We start from the raw sequence: 24,151 nt of genomic DNA, 5'->3' as shown, positions 1-24,151 counted from the left end.
CACACTAGGCTTTTTAGCTCATTCTGTAAATTTTAACCTTTTCAGTTAGTAGCAGACCGTAGGCTAGCAGACTGGCATCAGGAGGACGGCTACTCCTATTTTGTATCATTGTACATCTCTATATATGTTTTTGTTATACTTTGGTGACACTTATTTTGCTTCCTTCTCGATACATGTACTACTGGTATTTTGCTATGTATATGTTTTATACGGTTTTCTGATACATGTATAATTGATATATAGACGTTTATCGTATGAACTTTTCTTATGACTAATTTCATATTATATTGTATATGGATTTGAACGTTATTTTAAATATGAAAAGAAATTTCTCAATAAGATATGTAACTCTAGATTTGGGCACAACGTCCAAATCGGGTCTAGGGTTACAGATACTCTCCCTGGTTCAACAAAATCAAATGTACCAATATTATCAGTTCAATGTATACATGGGCTGCCGTTAGAGTTACAAATCCAGCTGATGTATTCAATCATATTCTTGCCGGGCATTGATGCACCGTGTTCATCCGTGCAAGTTGCTCTGCAAACTTGTATCCCAACCTATGCTACACTTCCCTTTCGGGTTACGCCGATGCCATCCCAACAAGACCCACCTCGGCCTCTCGAAAGCCCGCCATACGGAAGCTTACGTCTCTAACCTCACCCGCCAAGCTGACCCACGAGCCAGCGCCACCTTACGCGACTGTTTTTTCGAACATAGACAATGCCGAGGACGAAATCGATAGCTCATTGAAGGAAATGCGACTGCTGCTGGTTCCGGCTTCGGAGCCTTTCAAGTTGCAAATGGGGAACGTTCAAACGTGGATGAGCGCGGCTTTGACGGACGAGAAGACGTGCACGAACGGGTTCAAGGATGTGGTGGAGGGACCATTGAAGACGGCGGTGTGTAAGAGGGCGATGAAAATACTGAAGAAGCTTACGAGCAATGCTTTGGTGTTGGTTAATAGTTATGCAGAAAAGGTGCAAATTAATCAGTAAAAAAGAAAAGTAAAATTTCTGATCAAGTAAATAAGTTATTGCTAAAGGGTTTATTTACTTTCTTATTTCGCGAGTGAAAAGTGTGACTTTTTCATTTGCAGATAACAAGTTGATTGACTTAACCATCGAATTAACTTAAAAAATAATACTCTTTGTGCCAATAAAATTATCGATTGAAAATTTTTGAAAATTATATTTTAATATTTTTATCAATAATAAATTTTATTTAATAATGCATATATAATATATTATTAATAAATCAGATAATAATATATTTCATAATATTTTATAAATTAAATTTATTTTAATTACTTTTCGAAAATGTATTTCAATTATTCTATTGACAGTCTATAAGAATTATAATGCATCTCGTCGTATGTTTCTTATTATTGTGGATAATATTTGGATTAATAGAGTGATATATGATTTATATATTTTTTATTTTAGTAAAGAGTTGTAATTGATTAATTTATGGTTAGAAATCGGTTTAAAAATGATAGGTGGTGTTTTTTCTTATTAAAAAAAAAGAGAAGAAGAGGAAAAGAAGAAAGTTTATTCTCAATCTTGCATGAAGAATTTTATAGTCACCTTTAGTATTGGTATCAAACGCATGAATATGATAGTTACCCGTAGATTTATAGGACATATGAATAATCGTTTGATAGTAAATTTAATTATGACATATCATATGAATCTATAAAAAATCATGTTAAAAGGATTTACAATTGAATGAAGAATTGGTCTTAAAAAATACAATTAACATAGACATGATTAACATTAAATATTCCAAATTCCAAGGAGATACAATATGTATATAACACAGCTATATAGCAAATCAATCTCAGACAAACTAAAATTATACCATTAATTTATTTAGCAACAAACATTGGCAATTTTGACCAAGTTTCTTAGGCACAATTATTTGAGATTAAAGAAGAAAGGTTCTATAATTTATTTACAAAAAGATACCCCTAGTGTTAATTTATGTAGCTCCATACAAAAATAAGAGGCATAGGCCTACACATTTATTGGTAAACAATTAGATTGTGGAGGTCGAGAGAATATATGCTGCCTTCAGCTCGTCGTTACCCACCCAAACAAGTAAAAAAAAAACAATCTATATTTTTCATTTAAGAAAAGCTTTTTGCATTTTTTACCAATCAAAAGTAAATAATGTATTATTTATACTTTTCTCATAATAAATATATGATACACATTGGTTGACCAACTTGGCACCCATTAACATCTTGATTCCTAAAGGGTTGAAAACTCTGTAAAGGAATTTTCTCCGTACCATAAGGATTCTTAATATCACAATTAAGCATATACATCTGTTAATATATATATATATATATATATTCAAGAAATCCCATGCATGTACATCTATTCAAAAAAGAAAACAAATTCAAGAAATTCCATGCATATATGATACATGTAAAAAATGTCGGATTGAAGTCAATAATTTGTGTGTATACACACACATATATATATAGGGCTAGGATCCACTTTCACCTAGTGTAAGTTTATATCCTTTTAAGATCGTTGGATGAGTGTAAATCAAATGTTGAGATTAACAATAGGAAATGAGTAGATTTTTACTAGAAAAAAAAAAAAGAAATTAATCTTAGCCTTTGATTTTTCATCATCCAACTATCCTAAAAAAATGTAAAACATTTTAGTTTTACACTAATTATAAGTGAATCCTGATATATATATATATATATATTTAGTATGAATAAAATTGCCTAACTCTGAGCTTTGAATTTTTCTGAGCACTCCCGTGATTATGTGAACACAAAAGAATGTCTTATTTCTTGAAAGAACAAAATAGAAAGGCAGGAAATCAGACAAAAGACATGCTTGGTTTTTCTTTTTGTTTTTGGTTTTCTCTTTTTGTTTTTAGAGAAGTAAAACTTGACTCGACTAAAAAATTCGAATTTTATTTTTTAATTTCGAGTTATTCAAGCCAACTCAAATAGTCGATTTAATTTTCGAGTTCGAGTCAAGTTGAAATTTGAAAATTTTGAATTACTCAAAAAATAATTGACTAAATATTTTGATAGTTTTACGATTTAATCACTGATTTCACTATTCCTTCAATTCCGCCTTCATTTTAAGTATAATTTTACCAAATGTGAACCACATACTCCTAAAACATCATAAAATACATATGTACTTTCAATTCCTCTTTATGATAGCAAGTTTTCTATTTTTCAATTTAATCTCTCATTTTTTCATAATTTTCTTATTTATTCAACTCATCCTTTATTTTAAGCCCGTTTTTAACAAATTTAAACCATATGCTCATATACCACTATAGAATATCTATGTTACTTTTATTCTCTCTTTTTTTACTAAAAGTGTACTCTATTTTTTATTTAGTCCTTAACTTTGTATTTTATTCAATTTTGTCTTTTAATTGCAATTGTTTGCAAACTCTTTCTTCCCATCAACTCCTCAACTCCTTTATACTCTCATCAATATTTTACCTTCAAGATACTTTCTTTAAAATATAATATTATGAATATATTTTATAATTTTAGATTTTATTTGATATATTAAATAACATTTCAATTATAATGTGAAAAGAATATATATATATATATATATATAGAGAGAGAGAGAGAGAGAGTCAAAAAAATTGAAATCAATCCTTACCATAATACTATAAATAATTATAATAAAATTATCTTAGAAATTTGAATAACTACACTCGAATAAATCGACTCAAATTTCTTAAACTTAACTTGACTCGAAAAAAATTCAAGTTCGAGTTATTAAATATAACTCGTCAACTCAAAATTTTTGACTCAACTCGACTCGATAGATTGTTCATCCCTATTCTTTTGGACCCTAATGTACTGTAGGTCTATGGGTTCTAATTAGAATCAAAGTCAAGTGGGATTCATAAATAGGAGATTTCACTCTCTCAGATTTTTTTTATGTATGAGACTCGAACTCGAAAATTATACTTTTTAGATTCTTAATACTTGTTCCAGCAGATATTGTTAGTTCTTGTTCATTTCTTAAACCCATGGTTATATTTTAAAATATACTATCATGATTGAATTTTAACTCAATTGGTATAATTTTTATTGCAATTAATCATGTTTAAGGATCAGATTATCTACCCAATTGGAAGGTTCGTCTTAAATTTGGGAGAGTTCAATTAATCATGTTTGGTCAAAAAATTAGACTCATTTAAAATATAGATCAGGTTCGAACACTTCATTCAAAACTTTGAACTCAATCTGTTATATTTTATATGTTTATATTATATTTATCATTTTATTTTAACAAATAACATAATTTTTTGAATAGAACATACAATACAATTTATATCATGTAAAAATAAATTTACAATAATATAAAATATTATAATATAAGTATTAAAAATATATTAAGTTATTCATTTTATTAAAGAGAAAATAATTTTTATGAATTGAAAAATATTAAAAAAATAATTAAATTTTAAATTTTAAAAAAATATTATTATAATTAATTAATATGGATGAGATAGAATCAACGTCAAATTAGTTGTTCTAAAAAGGGTGGGCTTGAATGAAATTAGAGGCCCATATTTTGGGTCGGGTCATATTTGAACAAGTAAAAAATTATGCTAATCACGTGCTTAAATCTGACCACCTCTAATTATAACATTCATGTATATAATCGTAGATCCAAAAATTAGAAGAAAAAAATCCAAAATATTATAATATTCATTATATACTCAAAATCTAAAATAACAATCCACTCAAAAAGTTCTAAAAAAAATTACTAATACTAAAAACAATTAGATTTATTTCCGATGAGCTTTCGTTTCTTAAAATTGTTTCAAGGTTTTTTTTTTTCCATAATGCATTTGAAGAAAAACATCAATTTCTATATAAGTGATCAAACAATTATTTAGAAATTAATCACCTATGTTATTTCGCAACTTATTGTTCATTATTTTCATTTTAGAAAATATTTTTTCCACACATGTGGTTGCTATAGGTAGGGGTGAACAAAACTTAATTTGAATCAAAAAATCAATTTTTTTTCAATTATGAGTTATTCGAGTATACTCGAATTATCAATTTAGTTTTCGAGTTCGAGTCGAGTTAAAATTTTGAGTTATTCGAAATTCGAATTTAAATTTTGAAATTTTGAGTTACTCGGAAATAAAAAATTTGACTAAGTATTTTGACAGTTTTATGATTTAGTCACTGATTTTATTATTCATTCAATTTCTCCTTCATTTCTAAGTCCTTTTTTTACCAAATTTAAACCACAAGCTCCTAAACCATTAGAATACATATGTACTTTCAATTCCTTTTCGAAAACAAATTTTCTATTTTCCAATTTAGTCCCTCGATTTTTATAATTTTCTTATTTCTTCAATTCATGCTTTATTTAAGACCATTTTTTAACAAATTTGAACCATATGCTCATATATCATAATATAATACCTATGTAACTTCAATTCTTATTTTTTTCACCAAAAATATACTCTCTTTTTATTTATCCCCTTAACTTTGCATTTTTTTCAATTTGATTTTTTGACTACAATTGTTTGCAAATTTTTTCTTCCCATAAATTCCTTAATCTTTTGTACTCTCATCCATATTTTACTCTCAAAATAATTTCTTTAAAATATAATGTTATGAATATATTTTATAATTTTAGATTGTATTTGATATATTAAATAATGTTATAATGTGAAAAGAATATAAAATATATATAGAAACTCGAATAACTCGACTAGAATAACTTGAATTGAATTTCTTAAACTCGTCTCGACTCAAAAAAGTTTTAAGTTAAGTTTGAGTTATAAAATAATACTCGTCTACTCGAATAACTCAAATTGTTTTACTCGACTCGATTGAAAGCTCACCCTAGCTACAGGGAGAATCAAAACCAACTTTATAAGTGTTAACTTCCTAAAAAAGCTACTTTTAAAGCCTTTTTCACTTAAGTTATTGTTTGTTTAAAAGCTCATTTTAGGCATTTTAGGATCATGTAGTTGCATATAGTGTATTTGTGGTGGTTGTGCTATTTTATTTCTTAATGGTGCTGTTGAGGGGAATGTGCAGTTTGTTTGTGGTGTGCAGGGAATAGCAAGAAAAAAGGATTCTTTGGGAAGTAATGTCGCGGCATCACACGTTGCTAAAGAAGATTGAAATGCCTTGGCATTTCCGGCGCAGAAAAAAGACAAAAAAATATTTCTGCATAAGGACAACTGGCACTGGACAGCTGTCTCTGCACGTAAAAGACTGTTGTAACCACCTGCCAGAGCTGCCAAAGGACCACTGCCACTTGGAGGATAAGGTTCACACCCAACATGTGATTCTAGGGGTATGAGGGGGTATTTTGCACCCAAAAACATCATCATTACCCCTAGATATTTTTTATTATATATGACACCTCATGGGGGAGAAAAAAAAGGAGGAAAAAAAGGAGGACACATACGGTAGCAAAAATCACATTTTTATTTTCTCTTTTCCTTTCTTCTTCCTTGGGATATTCATCCATTGATAAAGCTCCAAGGAGTGGCGAGCTAGGAGCCGAAAGGAGCTAGCGAGCTAGGTGGTTCACGGTGGCCGAGAGGAGACCTCCGGTGGCGCGTCGAAGGCTTCTTCTCAAGTTCCCTTTTTGCTGCTATTTTATATTTATTTGTGGGTTGTTGGAACAAATATTTTCATGACTTTGTGTTTGGATATTTTGAACCCCACCATGAACTAACTTATTTGGTGGTGGTTGGTTTAATGGATGTTTTAACTTTATTTTAATGGTATATTTAAGTTTATTTTGGTTCTTTATTTGCTTTGCTTATGAATGCTTCACCATCTAGGCTTGTAAGAGGGATGGAAATGTCCATTTCTTAGATGAAGCTTAGGTATTCGGAAGAATCCTAGACTAAAAATACTTTTAAGTATTTGGAAGAAACGCAAGATAAGATCCTCATAAGCAATGGGTTATAGTATTTTCAAGGGGCTTTGAACCGGCCTAGGAATATTATAACTTAATCCCTTAGATCTCGGAAGAGGCTAGGATAGGATTTCAATGACTAAAAAGGGTGTCTTTATCAATAGGGTAGGCTGGCCAACATCGTTGAGTGAGAGCAGATGCCTTGGCATCATATTCTATTAGGTTCTTTAGAACACTTTAGGAAAGCCCTGTCGAGTAAGTAAAGACCAGTTAGCTTAAATATACTTGAGAAATAAGTTTAGCATCCGTAGATCAATCCCTACCATTCATTCTCTTGGAAGCTTATCACGTGAGGATTATTTTCTTTTCATTTTATCTTTATTTACTGTTTTTACCATTTTTCATTGCCTTGACATTTCACCATACTCAACATCAAACATCCATCATTGCCATTGCATTTCCATTTGCTACACCATCAGACCATCACTACATATCCACCAGCATACACATTTACATTGCCGTGACATTTTTATATATCAAGACTAACTATACTTAGATAGAATAGTGCATTGCTTAGGTTAGACTTTTGTAATTTTACCCAATCCCTGTGGAGACGATACTCACTCATCATTATATTACTTGAGCGATTGTGTATACTTGCACATTATTTGCGTATAATTTATAGTACTCACAACACGCGAACAAGTTTTTGGCGCTGTTGCCGGGGATTGGCAACCTGAAGTTATTTAGTTTTGCCAGAGCATTTTTTTTTGTTTTGCATTTTTATTTGTGTATAGTTTACTTGATATTTTTGTTTTATTTTCAGGTTTATCTAGTGTATGCTTAGAAGAAATTCTGAAGAGCCTTTGGAACCAATAGAACCTGAGATTGAAAGACTCTTTAGAAGAAGAAGGCGTGCTCAAAGAAATATGTATCAGATTGGAAACCAAGGCATTGATCAGGATGATGGAAATCATAATGCCGTGGCATTAGACAATGCTGATCCTGCTGTTAGGCCGCGCGTTATTCGCGATCACTTAAATCCGATGTTGGATGATCTGAATCCTGGGATTGTGGCACCTGAAATTCAAGTTGCACATTTCGAGCTAAAACCAGTCATGTTCAACATGTTGAATTCTATTGGGCAGTTTGGGGGTATGCCAACTGAAGATGCCAGGTAGCACATTCGCAATTTTCTGGAAGTTTGTTTTCACCAAGAAAGAGTGCATGAGGATTTTCTGAAATTAAAGCTTTTTCCGTATTCATTGCGTGACCGAGCAAGGTCTTGGTTGAGTAGTGTACCAGCCGGTTCTATGGAATCATGGGCCGATCTTTGCAAGAGTTTCTTATTGAGGTACAACCCACCAAACATGAATACGCAGCTAAGGAATGAAATATCTTCTTTTCGCCAGGGCGACGACGAATCCATGTATGAGTGTTGGGATCGTTACAAGAGTTTGCTTCGGAAGTGTTCAAATCATGGTTTTCATGATTGGACTCAAGTAGCCATGTTCTATAATGGAGTCAATGCACCCATGAGGATGTTACTGGATGCCTCGGCAAATGGGACATTGCTGGATAAATCACCTACTGAGGCGTTTGCTATATTGGACATAATTGCTAATAATGATTATCAGTTTCCTTCCTCAAGGCTTGGGAGTGGAATGAGAACACCTGGAGCATTTGAGTTGGATACCAAGGATTCGGTGTCCGCTCAACTCTCAGCCATCACTAATATGTTGAATAACTTACAACGTTCCACTGATGTGAAGGAAGTGAAAGCAACTAGCCTGGCATGTCTGTTATGCCAAGGTAATCATCACGAGAGCGAATGCCCAACCAACCATGAGTCCATCAACTTTGTAGGTAATTACAATCGAGGCAACAAAAATCCTTATTCTAACACTTATAATGCTGGATGGCGTCAGCATCCCATTGTTTCATGGGGAAATCAAGGAACCCACAATGTTAATCAACCCACTCAGCAGCAGAATCACAATGAGCCTTAAGGTTACCAAAATGTTATGCCATAGCATAATTCCAACAAAGGAGCTTCATCTTTAGCAAGCATGAGTTCATTGGAAGCTACAATTCAAGAGTTCATATCCACTACGAAGACTATGCTGCAAGACCATTCTATTTCAATTAAGAATCAATGAGCTTTACTTCATAGTCAAGGCGACTTACTTCAAAGCCATAGCTCGTCTCTGAGAGCTTTGGAAGGTCAAGTTGGTCAGATTGCTACGGCATTGCAAGAGCGTCAGCAATGACGTTTACCAAGTGATACTGAAGTCACTAGAGCACCTGGAAAAGAGCACTGCAATGTGTTAACTCTTAGGAGTGGAACACAAATCAATCGATAAGTCAAGGATAGTGGGCCACAACATGATGATTCTAATCCCACTACTGAAGTTGAATTACATGATGATAGAGTTACTGAGAAGGACAAGGAGGATGATTCTGCTAAGATACCAGATTCTGATGCCAAGGCAAAAGCAAATTCTATTCCTGCAGCTAAGGAAGCTAAACCTCCCCCACCCTTCCCGCAAAGATTGAAGAAGCATAATGATGAAGTTCAGTTCAAGAAGTTCGTGGACATTCTTGATAAGCTCTATATCAACATACCTCTCTTGGAAGCTATTGAACAGATGCCGATGTATGCCAAATTTCTGAAGGAAATCTATACCAAGAAGAGGAAAGTAGAGACTGTTTCCACGGCAACAGAATTTTGTTCTTCATTGAGTAAGTTGCCGTTAAAGAGAAATGATCCGGGCAGCTTCATTATTCCTTGTTCAATTGGAGCTTTGGAAAGGTTTTGTGTGATCTTGGTTCAAGTATCAACTTAATGCCGAAATCGATATTCTTGAAGCTTGGCATAGGAGATGCAAGACCCACCTCAGTTATTTTACAACTTGCAGACAGATCCCATGTGAAACCTGAAGGGAGAGTCGAGGATGTCATAGTAAGGGTGGATAAGTTTGTGTTTCCAGTCGACTTCTTAATTATGGATTGCGAAGTTGATGCCAAGGCACCAATCATTATGGGAAGACCTTTCCTAGCCACTGGACTTATCTTGATAGACTGTGAAAAAGGTGAACTCACCATGAGAGTGGCTGATCAGTGTGTGACTGTCAATGTTTTTCGAACGCTCAAATATGTTGATGACACTGAATAATGCCAAGACATTTCTGAATTGAACTCAGTGATTGAAGAAGAGACTGAACATCTTTGCCAGAACAATTTTATTCAGCTAGCAGAAAATGAATATTGGGTGGATGATGAAAGCTTAGTGGAGTCCGACAACTTTTCAATGTTGGAGGAACAATCTAGCTTACTACAAGTTAGATCAGGTATGAATTTTGAACCTCTAAACTTTGATGAATTTATTCCTCCTAAGCCTTCATTAATGCATGCACCCACTCTAGAGCTTAAGACTTTGCCAGGGCATCTTAAGTATGTTTACTTAGGTAGCGATGAGACTTTACCGATGATTATTTCCTCTAACCTTACTGCTAATCAAGAACAAAGTTTGTTAAGTGTTTTGATGCAGCATAAAAAAGCAATTGGTTAGACTATGGCCGATTAGAAAGGCACCAGTCCCACGATCTGAATGCACAAGATTCTGCTTGAAGATTGCCACGGCAATTCAATAGAACCATAAAGAAGACTCAACCCTGTTATGAAGCAAGTGGTGATGAAAGAAATTCTGAAATGGCTTGATGCTGGAGTGATCTACCCTATCTCAAATAGCTCATGGGTGAGCCCTGTCCAATGTGTTTTGAAGAAATGAGGCACGATGGTGGTTACTAATGAGGATAATGAGCTATTACCCACTCGCACTATGACCGGATGGAGGATATGCATGGACTATCGAAAACTCAATAAAGCTACAAAAAGGACAATTTTCCTCTACCTTTCATCGACCAAATGTTGGATCGATTAGCCGGAAAAGCATTCTATTGCTTTTTGGATGGGTACTCAGGGTACAATCAAATTGCCATCGCACCAGAGGACCAGGAGAATACTACATTTACTTGTCCTTATGGCACTTTTTCCTTTAGGAGGAAGCCTTTTGGACTCTGTAATGCCCCGACAACATTTCAGCGCTGTATGCAAGCCATATTTTCAGACATGGTTGAGGATTTTCTAGAGATTTTCATGGACGACTTTTCTGTTTGTGGGGACGATTTTGAACGAGCCTCGGTAATTTAGTAAAAGTTCTCAAGAGATGCGAGGAGGCTGAGTTGGTCTTAAATTGGGGAAAATGTCACTTCATGGTGACTGAAGGCATTGTATTAGGCCATAAAATTTCTCACAAGGGTATTGAGGTTGATAAGGCAAAGATTGAAAAGTTGCCGCCACCAGCTTCGGTCAAGGGCATAAGAAGTTTTCTTGGACATGCTGGATTCTATAGAAGGTTTATCAAAGACTTCTCCAAGATTTCTAAGCCCTTGTGCACATTGCTTCAACAAAACCAACCCTTTGTGTTTGACGAATTATGCCTCGGCGCATTTACTGAGCTGAAACGACAACTGATCTCGGCACCCATTGTAGTCCCTCCCGATTGGACATCACCATTTGAGCTGATGTGTGATGTAAGCGATTATGTCGTAGGAGCTGTTTTGAGGTAACGCCGAGGTAAAATGTTTCATGTTATTTATTACTCTAGTCGCACTTTAAATGAAGCACAATTGAACTACACCACCACTGAGAAAGAATTACTTGCCGTGGTATTTGCTTTTGATAAATTTAGACCCTACCTAATAGGCACTAAAGTTATTGTTCACACTGATCATTCGGCTATAAAATACATAGTGAACAAAAAGGATGCCAAGCCTAGACTTATTAGGTGGATCTTACTTTTACAAGAATTTGACTTAGAGGTGGTAGATAGAAAAGGAACTGAGAATCAAGTTGTTGATCACTTATCTAGGTTAGAGAATAATTCTAAATGCCATGACACTGTAGATATCCAAGAGGAATTTCCTGATGATAAACTTTTATATGCCACGGTAATCCCATGGTACGCTGACCTTGTTAATTTTCTTGTTAGTGGAATTGTGCCTTTTGATTTGAATAGTCAGGTTAAAAGAAGTTCAAGCACGATGCAATGCACTATTTTTGGGATGAGTCATATCTGTTCAAGCATTGTGCCGATCAGCTCATTAGACGATATGTACCTGAAGAGGAGCAAAGTGATATTTTGTACCATTGTCATTCGACCCCAAGTGGAGGCCATTTTGGTGGAGCAAGGACTGCTGCTAAGGTCCTACAATCAGGCTTTTACTGGCCAACTCTGTTTAAAGATGCCCAAGCATTTTACAAAGGATGTGATCGATGCCAACGGACTGGAAACATCTCCAGACGACATGAAATGCCTCTGTAAAATATTTTGGAGATAGAGCTGTTTGATGTGTGGGGCATCGATTTCATGGGACCATTCCCATTTTCTGAAGGAAAATTATATATTGCTTGCTGTGGATTATGTGTCAAAATGGTGAAAGAAATATCAACATCAAGGAATGACTCCAAGACCGTACTCAAGTTTTTGCACAAGTATATTTTTACTCGGTTTGGAGTACCTCGTGCTATCATTAGTGATGAGTGAACCCACTTTGATAACAAGTTGATTGCCAAGGCATTGAAGAGATATGGAGTTCGACATAAGATTGCCACGGCATATCATCCGTAGACAAATGGCCAAGCAGAGATATCTAATCGAGAGATCAAGCAGATTTTAGAGAAAGTGGTGAACCCAAGGCGTAAGGATTGGTCGCCAAAGTTGGATGAAGCACTTTGGGCGTATAGAACTGCATTCAAGACTCCTTTGGGGATGTCACCCTTTAAGTTGGTGTATGGTAAAGCTTGTCATCTCCCGGTTGAGCTTGAACACAAAGCTTATTGGGCCATCAAGCGATTGAATTTCGATGCTCAACTAGCTGGGGAGTAGAGATTACTTGAACTTAACGAAATGGAAGAGTTTAGAGCACAAGCATATGAGAATGCTCGGATATACAAGGAGAAAACCAAGAAGTGGCATGACCAGAAACTGATGCCACGGTATTTTCATGAGGGACAACAAGTCTTGCTTTATAACTCCAGACTCAAACTCTTTCCTGGGAAACTCAAATCTCGATGGTCAGAACCATTTGAGGTGCATTATGTCTATCCCCATGGAGCTGTTGACATCAAGAGAATAGACAATGGGACGATCTTCAAGGTCAATGGCCAGCGTCTGAAAGCCTACAATGGAGTTCCACCACCACACAATAAGGACGTGTTACGTCTGCACGATACTAAAGCGTGCCCAGAGGAGAACCAAAATTCGATGCCACGGCATTGAATTTGTGTCTGTGCATAAATAAAAATTTAAAATTTAACTTTTTCTTTATTTTTATTTTTATTTCATTTTGTAATTAATTTTTGATATGATTTTTAGGGACCACAGTGCTACAAACCATGCAAGGAGCGGTTACCAAAAGGAGGAAAGGACAATGCATTAATTGGAGAGATATTCTTGTGATTTGTTTCTTTTTATTTAATTTAATTTCTGACATTTCTTTTTCTCTTTCCACAGACTTGTCCTATCACCATCATTACCTTTTGGCAGTTTTTTTCATTCCCCATGCACGCACAAACCCCCACCCACTCACTCCTCTCTTAATCATCCTATCACACATTTTCCCTCTTAAATTTTTAACTTTTTCTTTTCTCTTTCTTTATTAATTTTTTCTCTTTCATTTTAACTTTTACTTTTTCTTTTTCCTTCATTCATCTTCTTCTTTTGTTATTCTCTCCATAGCCAAAATACATCCAAGTTTTTAAAGCTTTCAAAAGTTTATTCCTTTATCATTTTTCTTGCTTCATATACATACGAAAATGGTGCGTTCAAGACCGTCTCCAACCGACACTACCGCTTGGCAACAGTTTGAAGATGACGAGGCCAAGGCTCGGTTCCAAAACTTTAAGAACTGGAAACTCTTTTTGAGTTAGGATTTATTTTTACCGAGGAAACTGTTGGTGGTTTTGGACCCGATGTTATGGACATCGTGACATCGCTCAAGTGGAAGAAATTTACCAGTCATCCTGGTTCGGTGAATTCCTCGGTGATTAAGGAGTTCTACGCGAATATTTTCAAGCCCAACCAACACTCTATCTTCGTTCGAGGTAAGCATATCCGTTTTACACCTTATGCTATTAATCGTTATTTTCATTTGCAGGATGTTGTGGATAACCATGCCAAGTTCGAAGAGGAGGCTGATAGCAACACATACGATGGGGTCTTGGAGGACCTTTGTTTTGAAAACACTGAGTGGAATGGGCATCAAACGAGTCGATACTCGGTCAACCGAGAACGTCTTCAGCCGCGCGCCAAGTTATGGAATCACTTCCTTAAGCATAAACTTATGCCGACTTCTCACAACACGACGGTATCACTTTCACGCTTATTGCTTTTACATTCTATAATGGAATCCCGTCCGATCGATGTGGGTCATATTATTGTTCAGCAAGTTAACGACTGTTTGGGTAAAAATGCAAGTGCTTTGGTGTTTCCTAACTTAATTACCGCTTTATGTTGTAAGAAAAAAGTTGAGGAAAATGCTTTTGATGAAATTTTACCTGGTTTATCGGGCATCACTAGAGCCAAACTCCCACTGCTATTAGGACTTGAAAATCCTAAATCTAAAGAATTTGTTCATGAGAAATCTACAGGTACTATACAATCAAATGTCGAGGCAAGGTTACTTGCTCTCGAGGAAGCTGTGATGCAGACTCAGACACACCTGCATGCTTTACACGGTGACATCCGTAACTTCTTTGGATACGTGAAGCATAGAGATGCTGAGGTGGAATCAATGTTTCAAGAAATTATTCCCCACGGTCAACGGAAATTCCCTGGCTTCCCAGACGAAATTCTACTAGTATTTAATGCCGAGGCATCTCCAGAGCCCGAACAAGATGCAGTCGATCCTCCCGCTGATGATCCGAGTCCTACTCCGTACCGTTCCAAAACTCCTGAGTATCCGGTCACTGTCCCTGTCAAAGAAACACCCAGCCCTGTCCCAGCACCCAAACCTTCTCCTACACCACGTCGTGGCAAATGCATCAAAACCACGAATGGACGCTCCAATATTGCGCATTATTACTCCACTTCGTCCGAGTCCAGCCCAGCACCTATACGCAAGCGCACCCGACGAGGAGCTGCTAGCACCTCCAAGGCAACACAACGCACTAATTGAGGTACCTCTCTTACATCCATTCTTATTTAGTTGCATTTCATTGCATGGCATATAGTTTATATTTAGTATAGTTCTCTTTCAGCATTGAGGACAATGCTTCCCTTAAGTTTGGGGGAGGTATGGTTCTTGGTAGGTCATATGCATGATAGCAATAGAATTGGTTTATGCCATGGCATTAGAAAATGGTAGGACAGTTAGATGAAATGTTTTGAGGATACCCGATGATGATAATGTTAGGCTAGAATCTGAATGTAAATGACTGTTGAGAATGATAGAACTCACTCTAGGGCTTGATTCTTTGTGAAAAACTTTTACACGATTTGTATGTTATCTATACTTAGAAAATTTAGAAAATTTTTATGAAAGAACACTAGTTAGTTTTGACATTGAAATATAGTTTTATGCTTAAAAGAAAAATAAAAAAAAACTCCCTTAAAGTGAAACTGTGAATAAATGCTTAAGCATAGCTGTAGAGGGACACTCCTCTTTGCCGTGGCATTGCCTGGAACTTTCTTAATAAATGGTAGCCTTGTGCATATGAGTGAATGAAAGTAGTTACGGGATGACTCTACTTAACTAGCTCGGGGGTGGAAGGTATACTCCCTTTCATCTAGAGTGTAGGAGAGTAGGTGTGATGAGCTGACTCCCTTCGTAACAGCATTAAAAAAATCAAAGAAAAGGAAGTAAAAATGTTCTTGATGAATAAGTAAATGCCTTGGCAAAAACTAGGGGGCTTGATTAGAAATAGTCTAAGTTTGCTAAGTATAGATTGGATACAATCACGCACACACACTACCACAAGGGATCTTGACCTAGGAAAAAGTACTTGAATTCTTGATAAGTCTAGCATGTTGAAGCTTATTTTTTTCTGAGGGTTGAAATTCAATTTTGTCCTACGCCCCTACTGTAGAAAATTGCCATGACATTCTGCTTATGTAATTGATATCCATTGCTTGAGGACAAGCAAGAGCTTAAGTTTGGGGGTGTGTTAACTTCCTAAAAATGCTACTTTTAAGGCCTTTTTCACTTAAGTTATTGTTTGTTTAAAAGCTCATTTTAAGCATTTTAGGATCATGTAGTTGCATATAGTGCATTTGTGGTGGTTGTGCTATTTTATTTCTTAATGGTGCTGTTTGAGGGAAATGTGCAGTTTGTTTGTGGTGTGCAGGGAATAGCAAGAAAAAAAGGATTCTTTGGGAAGTAATGCCGCGGCATCACACGTTGCTAAAGCAAATTGAAATGCCTTGGCATTTCCGACGCAGAAAAAAGATAAAAACAATTTCTGCATAATGACAGCTGGCACTGGACATCTGTCTCTGGACGTGAAGGACTGTTGTAACCGCCTGCCAGAGCTGCCAAAGCTGCCAAAGGACCACTGCCACTTGGAGGATAAGGTTCACACCCAACATGTGATTCTAGGGGTATGAGGGGTATTTTGCACCCAACAACCTCATCATTACCCCTAGATATTTTTTATTATATATGACACCTCATGGGGAGAAAAAAGGAGGAAAAATAGGAGGACACATACGGTAGCAAAAATCATATTTTTTTTTCTCCTTTCCTTTCTTCTTCCTTGGGATATTCCTCTATTGATAAAGCTCCAAGGAGTGGTGAGCTAGGAGCCGAAAGGAGCTAGCGAGCTAGGTGGCTCACGGTGGCCGAGAGGAGACCTCCGGTGGCGCGTCGAAGGCTTCTTCTCAACATCCCTTTTTGCTGCTATTTTATATTTATTTGTGGGTTGTTGGAACAAATATTTTCATGACTTTGTGTTTGGATATTTTGAACCCCACCATGAACTAACTTATTTGGTGGTGGTTGGTTTAATGGATGTTTTAACTTTATTTTAATGGTATATTTAAGTTTATTTTGGTTCTTTATTTGCTTTTCTTATGAATGCTTCACCATCTAGGCTTGTAAGAGGCATGGAAATGTTCATTTCTTAGATGAAAGGTAGGTATTCGGAAGAATCATAGACTAAAAATACTTGTAAGTATTCGGAAGAAACGCAAGATAAGATCCCCGTAAGTAATGGGTTATAGTATTTTCAAGGGGCTTTGAACCGGCCTAGGAATATTATAACTTAATCCCTTAGATCTTGGAAGAGGCTAGGATAGGATTTAAACGACTAAAAAAGGTGTCTTTATCAATAGGGTAGGCTGGCCAACATCGTTGACTGAGAGCAGATGCCTTGGCATCCTATTCTGTTAGGTTCTTTAGAACACTTTAGGAAAGCCCTGTCGAGTAAGTAAAGACCAGTTAGCTTAAATATACTTGAGAAATAAGTTTAGCATCCGTAGATCAATCCCTACCATTCATTCTCTTGGAAGCTTGTCACGTGAGGATTATTTTCTTTTCATTTTATATTTATTTACTGTTTTTATCATTTTTCATTGCCTTGACATTTCACCATACTCAACATCAAACATCCATTATTACCATTGCATTTCCATTTGCTACACCATCAGACCATCACTACATATCCACCAGCATACACATTTACATTGCCGTGACATTTGTATATATCAAGACTAACTATACTTAGATAGAATAGTGCATTGCTTTGGTTAGACTTTTGTAATTTTACCCAATCCCTGTGGAGACGATACTCACTCATCATTATATTAATTGAGTAATTGTGTATACTTGCACATTATTTGCATATAATTTATAGTACTCACAACACGCGAACAATAAGCCAATACATTTGATGGTACACTTGATGCTTCTTTGTTTCTACTAGCTTCAAGGAAAGTCCACTCATAGACTTGAATATCCAAAATCTATCACCCCTCTGCATATCAATAATATAATTATTAAGTTGATCATTAAGGCCAAGTCTATCAACAATTATAAATTCATCGAGATATAATTCAACAAGTCCAAGTATCACTTGTTTGTCAAAACATATCAAGTGGACTCAAAGAAACCATTCAAGAACACTTCAATTAAAAAATGATGAATATTACTAGTATCTAAACGAAAACATTTCTTTCTTCACAGAGGAGTATACACACATTCATATAAATAATATCAATGTTATTCTTGTTACAAAATAAAGTGGTTGTAGCGAGGAAACTCACATTTTTCCCTTATGTGTTGGAATATTTATTTAGTTAAAATGATAAAAGACCTAACATTGACAATATTTTAATCTTTTCTATGTAAAGTTTTGTTTAATTCATTCATAATATCAAATATTCTCTTCAATAAGTGAATTATGAAAATGAAATCAAATGACTCCATTATAAAACTCATGCCATCAGCTTTTCGAGCATCATCATCATTTTGAGCATAATTACCAATCAAATGAAGCACCTCATATATTGAGGAATATAACTTAATTGCATTTAAAATCAATTTATATCAAATCCCCTAATTTGTACCTGGCCTACCTAGACTATTGGTTTAAATTTTTTATTCATAATATCACCATTTTCAAAACCTTTTGGAACTTTTTCAACTTGTTTTCCTTTAAGCAATTTTTTTTTTCGTGTAACGCCCTGAATTATAGGTTAGTAGTTTCATGTTAACCATAGTGATTTATGGATGGATGTAATGGAATTTTATGAATAATTGGACCAAGTTTGGCCTTGTTTGGGATTAGATAGTTCCTAAATGTTAGAAAAGGGATATTTATAATTAGGATCAAAGGATGAGGGGCCAAGAAAGTGATTTAATTGTTGTAAGAACTAAGTATTGTAAAACAAATAAATTAGCACTTAGAAGTACAATAAAACGAAATGAACAAGATGAAAGTGTTATTGCATTACGGTAGTCCACTTCCTTAGAAGTGAATTCGCCCCGACTGGTTTTATCGTAAAAACGGACGATCGCTCCCCCAAGATTAACATAGTACTCCTTGTTTCGTACACCCAAAATAGAAAGTTGGAATTCAGTTGATTTCTCTTTTTGAAGGTTGGATAATATAGGAAAAAGGTTGGAAGATAATCGATTTTAATCGAATATAAAAGTTTCAAAAATAATAATAAAAAAAGAAACGGAAAGATTAAAGCTTTATGAAACGAAAGGCAAGCAAGAGAAGGAAATTACTTGTGAATTATATCATTAAGAATAAAAATGAGCCTCATTTATATAGGTTTAAATGAGGGTAAATTCGGAAGAAATGAGAAAAAAGAAACCCAATATTCTTTGTCTATAATCTTGCCCATAACTATTGTTTCTCCAACAAACCCTAACAAAATACAACTAAATTTTGAAAAGGTAAAACCTTTACTGGTTTACTATATTTGTATTATTTACAAGCCCCTCAAGTGCAAATAAGTTGAGATATCTGGAAAAAAACTTTGGAAACAAGAAAAGAGCAATGTGAAATTATTTGCTTAAGTATTAGTGAACGTATCTGGAGCTAATATATAGTGAAATGAGAAATTCTTTTCTTTAACAAGTGAACGAATCTGGAACTCGGTAAGATAAGAATAAACTCGTAGCACACGACTAATTTCTTCGTCAGCTAAATTTCACGATAGATCAACAGTATAGCCAGTATACATCGGGATACTAGTAAGTTCTTCAGAAAAATGACCCTAACATTTTCCAAAGAAGATGGTTAGGCCTTCACACTTACGTAGGTGATTTCATCAAGTCTATCTCAATATAGATCGTCTGAATTGTGGATATGAAATGATTAAGAGCATTTAATACTCGACCTCACAATTAATATTAGGTGAACTCATCAAGTCCGTCTAACAAGGAACACCTAATTCATAGGCTATGAACTCATTAAGAGCATAAGCTCTTTCTTTCAAGTTAATGGATTCATCAAGTCCTTCTCATTAGGGCCACCAAAACTGAGCTATGAATACATTAAGAGTTAAACAATTCAACCTCAATTGTACATAATATACCATAGGGACGAGAAAGAGTGCACTATATTCAGTAATGGGCTTAAGATCCAACCCCTCGACGTATCAAGAACCATTTTTCTACATAACTCTTTGGTTAGTGGGTCAACTAGGTTCCTTTTTGATTTTATATACTCCATAGAGAGTGCATAATTCTTTATTAAGTGTCTCACACATTCATGTCTTATCCGGATATGTTTTTTCTTAGCATTGCATGCTTGATTTTGAACAACACTTATTGCTACTTGTGAGTCATATAGTAAGGAAAATGGAGGCATAGTCCTTCCCCACAAAGGAATCTCTACAAGTAGACTCATAAGCCACTCATCTTCTTATTCAGCTAAATCAAGATCTATAAACTCTAATTCCATGGTGGAGTGAACAATACACGTTTGTTTAACAGACTTCAACGAAATTATTGCTCCTCCCAAGATGAAAACATAGTCACTACTAGAACTAACCTCATCATTGTCAATTATCCTATTATCAGATTTCAAGATCAAGGTCCATATTGAAAGGGTTTATTTGTTAATGGAACTAATCAAACTTTTATATATTGATGCTTCAGGAGCAAAAAGGGTTCGAGTACATCGTGAAGGTATTTTGTAATCCTTTACATCATGATAATAAAAAATTTCAGCATAACCAAACCAATTCTATTATTTATGTCATCAGGGGTACTTCGGACATTTTGATTTCTGGTGGATTTTTAGTAACTTAATCCTATCATGACAATACGATGATTTACGATATCCAAAATTCATATCGAATTATCCAAATTTCAAGACAGATCAAACTAATCAGATCCCGAAAGTGATATTTACCAATAATTCAAACGAAATCCTTCACAAATAAACTCTTCTCAATACTGACTGCACTAGTTGAACTGATCACATTCAAAATCATCATTGAAAAGATCTTAGAGAGACAAACATGTATTTCGATAGCATTTATTTCATTTCTGACTTGCAACAGTATCAAGAATGTCCGACAAGCTTGGTTCATGGTTCATAACCTTTAAGGACAATATAACATATAAGTTCATCAGTGTTTCCAAAATGATCCAAGTCATCCACTTAAGTCTAGCTCTAGAGGGTAGGTCATTCAATACTCGGGTTATTCTTGTCATTTTAGAATTTCATACTAATTTGGTCTTTTCCACTAATTCATTTATACAAAGTGCTTCATACAATTTGGTCTTCAAATAATTATTCAGAACTCAGAAAAATCCATGTATGATGCAATCTAAAAGGTTAGGAATCGATTATTAGGGTTTTCAGACAATTCAAAAGTTTAATCAATACATTTATAGATTTATCAAGTCAATAAAAATGATTCATCAGATCAATTCCATTATTCGGATCAATTAATATTTTTTTACTTATGCAGGGTATTTTTTTATTTCTTACCCATGTAATTTCAGCATTCTCGTTCTTTAAACGGGCCATCTGATTCTTATCTAGTTTACTATCTTTTTACCGTAATTCTGCTCGAGTCCAGAAATAATTAATTATACCTAAATAATTAATCTTTTTCATCCATGCATTTTCCAGTTATCAACGAGTTCCGAAAAGTATACAGAATGTAGTAGAGTATTACCTCAGTTTTCCGATCATTTAATCTCCATTCAATCACCCATGATCTTGAATTCAACGTCCCATAATACATCGTAGTCATAGTAAAAGAAAATACGTCGGAAACATAACTTAATCAGAAAATTGGGTTGAATCCAAAGATAAAACACCAAAAAATGGCTTACCGGGTTTGAATTTGACTAAACATGCAGTAACATCGGACTTAAGACATCGAAAAATAAAAAATAAGATTTTTTTCAAAAAAATTGAATTTTTGTCAAAGTTAATGGTCAAAGCGGTCAACATCAAAATTAATAGGTTAAGTTACCTGTTGAGTCAATGATCAACGAGTCTAGGTCAATGAGTTGACTTAATTTGAGTTGACTCGACATGAGAGTTGACTTTGACTCGGGTTCTGGAAGATTCGACTAAACGATAAGCCCAACGTGTGGAAGAGGCACGTGGCCATACATGCGGTGGATGACAAGGATGGAAAAAATGACTGAATAAGAGACAAACGACCAAACACCAAAAATCAATTCGAAATAACATCAAAAGTCCACCAAAACCCGAAGAAATGAGACAAAAAATGAAATGAGGCTTACCACTATCGGCGACGTCAAAAACGGTGATGATAAGGTGAACCACTAATTGAGTTTTGACCGGGACTGGACGAGGAGTCCAACGGTAGTGGCAGGAGGCGAGCTAACATTGGGATCGATGTGAAAACACGGAATAACAGCGACGATGAGGGGGTTCTCCGATGAATTTTTTACGATCATTTCGAAGCGAACGATGGGCCTTTACGATGATTGGCCAGTTGGGTTTTGGTTAGGAACGAACGACGATCACAATGGTACTGATAGAAAAGTAAATCGACAACGGGATCATCAGAAATCGAGGGAAAATAGAGGCGATATGTGGGATTCTCGATGGGCTTCAAATGATGATTCACGACACATGGTGGCTGTTTTCGGTGAATTACCATAGAGGTTTTGGTCGCAGGTGAACTACGGTCAATATGGTGGCAGCCATGTATGACACGGAGGTCAAAGACAGGTTCCACGGTGGACGAAAATAAAGCGGTGAAGGATTTTTATAATTTATGAGTTTTCATTCAAAGTTGATTAGGGAAGTGATTGGGGAAATGATTTGGGGACTTAAAATCTCAATTCGATTGGTTAAAAAAATATATTTTTAACGAGTCCCATCAGCAACAGTATCATAATCTAACCCGTTAAGGTATTGGGAGAAGGCTCTAGAGGCCATGGGTTCAAAACCCGCCAGATACATTTTTTTCTTTGCTGACCAGTGATGGTCAAACCGAGGAACAAGTCGCTGAACTTTCATGGAAATTCAATATCTGTCTTAAAACTTTGAAAATTCATGATGTGGTTCCTAAAATTTAATTAAATCAAATCAAATTTAAATCGAATGAAAATTAGGGTATGACGTTAATATTGATGGTATTATTAATACCATAAAAGATTAGTATTTATACTACATGGTTGAGTATCGATACAATTATGAATGAAAGGCTATAAGCCTGCTTTGGTCAAATGGGTAGATAAAACCCTTAATAAAATTTTGCAAATGAGAACATTAAAAAATTGTGTGATAAACATAATAACACTACGAGGTAAAATTCCACAAGATTTATGCCTTTGTTTGACACTCAAGAAACGATGAGGACACCCGAGTTACTTGTATATGATAATCATCTAGTTACTTAAGGCATGTCGAGATATACTTCAATCAATTCTAAGGCACTTTAATATTATTGCTAAGGAACTTTATTATCAATGCTAATGTAGTTCATTACTAGTGTCAAGGCACTTTAGTTACTTGTCGATATTGTTAAGATATTATGTAATCCTGACTACTACGATGCTTTGATATAATTTATGCTTGGTGCATTTTTTATTCCATGACTATACCTTCTAGGATATTCTTTTAATGGATGCATGTAGTATAGTAAAGTTATTTGTGTGGCACTAAACTCGTAAGCTCAGCTTTCATAATTTATTTCTATTTAGATTAAAGAGGTCAAAGATAAACTGAAGGTTATTCAAGATAATCTTAAGAGTGTTGTTGATAGATAAAAGTCTTATTCATATCTAAAGAGAAAAGATAATGAATTTCAAGTGGGTCAAAAACTATTTCTTAAAGTATCACCTTGAAAGAAGGTGTTACGCTTTGGAAGAAAAGGGAAAATTGAGTCTGATATTTATTGTTCCTTATGAGATTGTGAAGAGACTTGGTACGATATAATACCAGCTACCTTCACCTCTAGAGATGGATAAGTTTCATAATATTTTTCATGTGTCGTTGCTTAGAAGGTATTGTTATGATTCTTCTCATGTCATCACTCTAGAAGAAATTGAAATACAATTGAATCTAATTTAAGAAGAACCCATAAAGGTTCTAACTTCTGAAATTAGAGTACTGTGAAATAAGACAATCTCAATTTTCAATTTTTTTAGAGGAATCATAATGTAGAGGAAGCTACTTGGGAAAAACGAGAAAATTATGAGAGAGTTGTATCCTCATCTATTCGAATCAG

At 35.0% G+C, this 24,151-nt stretch overlaps 1 pseudogene; it reads left to right on the top strand.

Moving 5' to 3' along the window:
• The first annotated feature begins 513 nt into the window (after nt 1-513).
• Nucleotides 514-1,007, top strand: LOC120122181 (annotated as a pseudogene).
• Nucleotides 1,008-24,151: the final 23,144 nt, after the last annotated feature.

This window comes from Hibiscus syriacus, unplaced genomic scaffold (assembly GCF_006381635.1).
Source record: "Hibiscus syriacus cultivar Baekdansim isolate YM2019G1 unplaced genomic scaffold, ASM638163v2 tig00110384_pilon, whole genome shotgun sequence".
Lineage (NCBI taxonomy): Eukaryota > Viridiplantae > Streptophyta > Magnoliopsida > Malvales > Malvaceae > Hibiscus > Hibiscus syriacus.
This window is presented reverse-complemented; position numbering and strand designations above follow the sequence as displayed.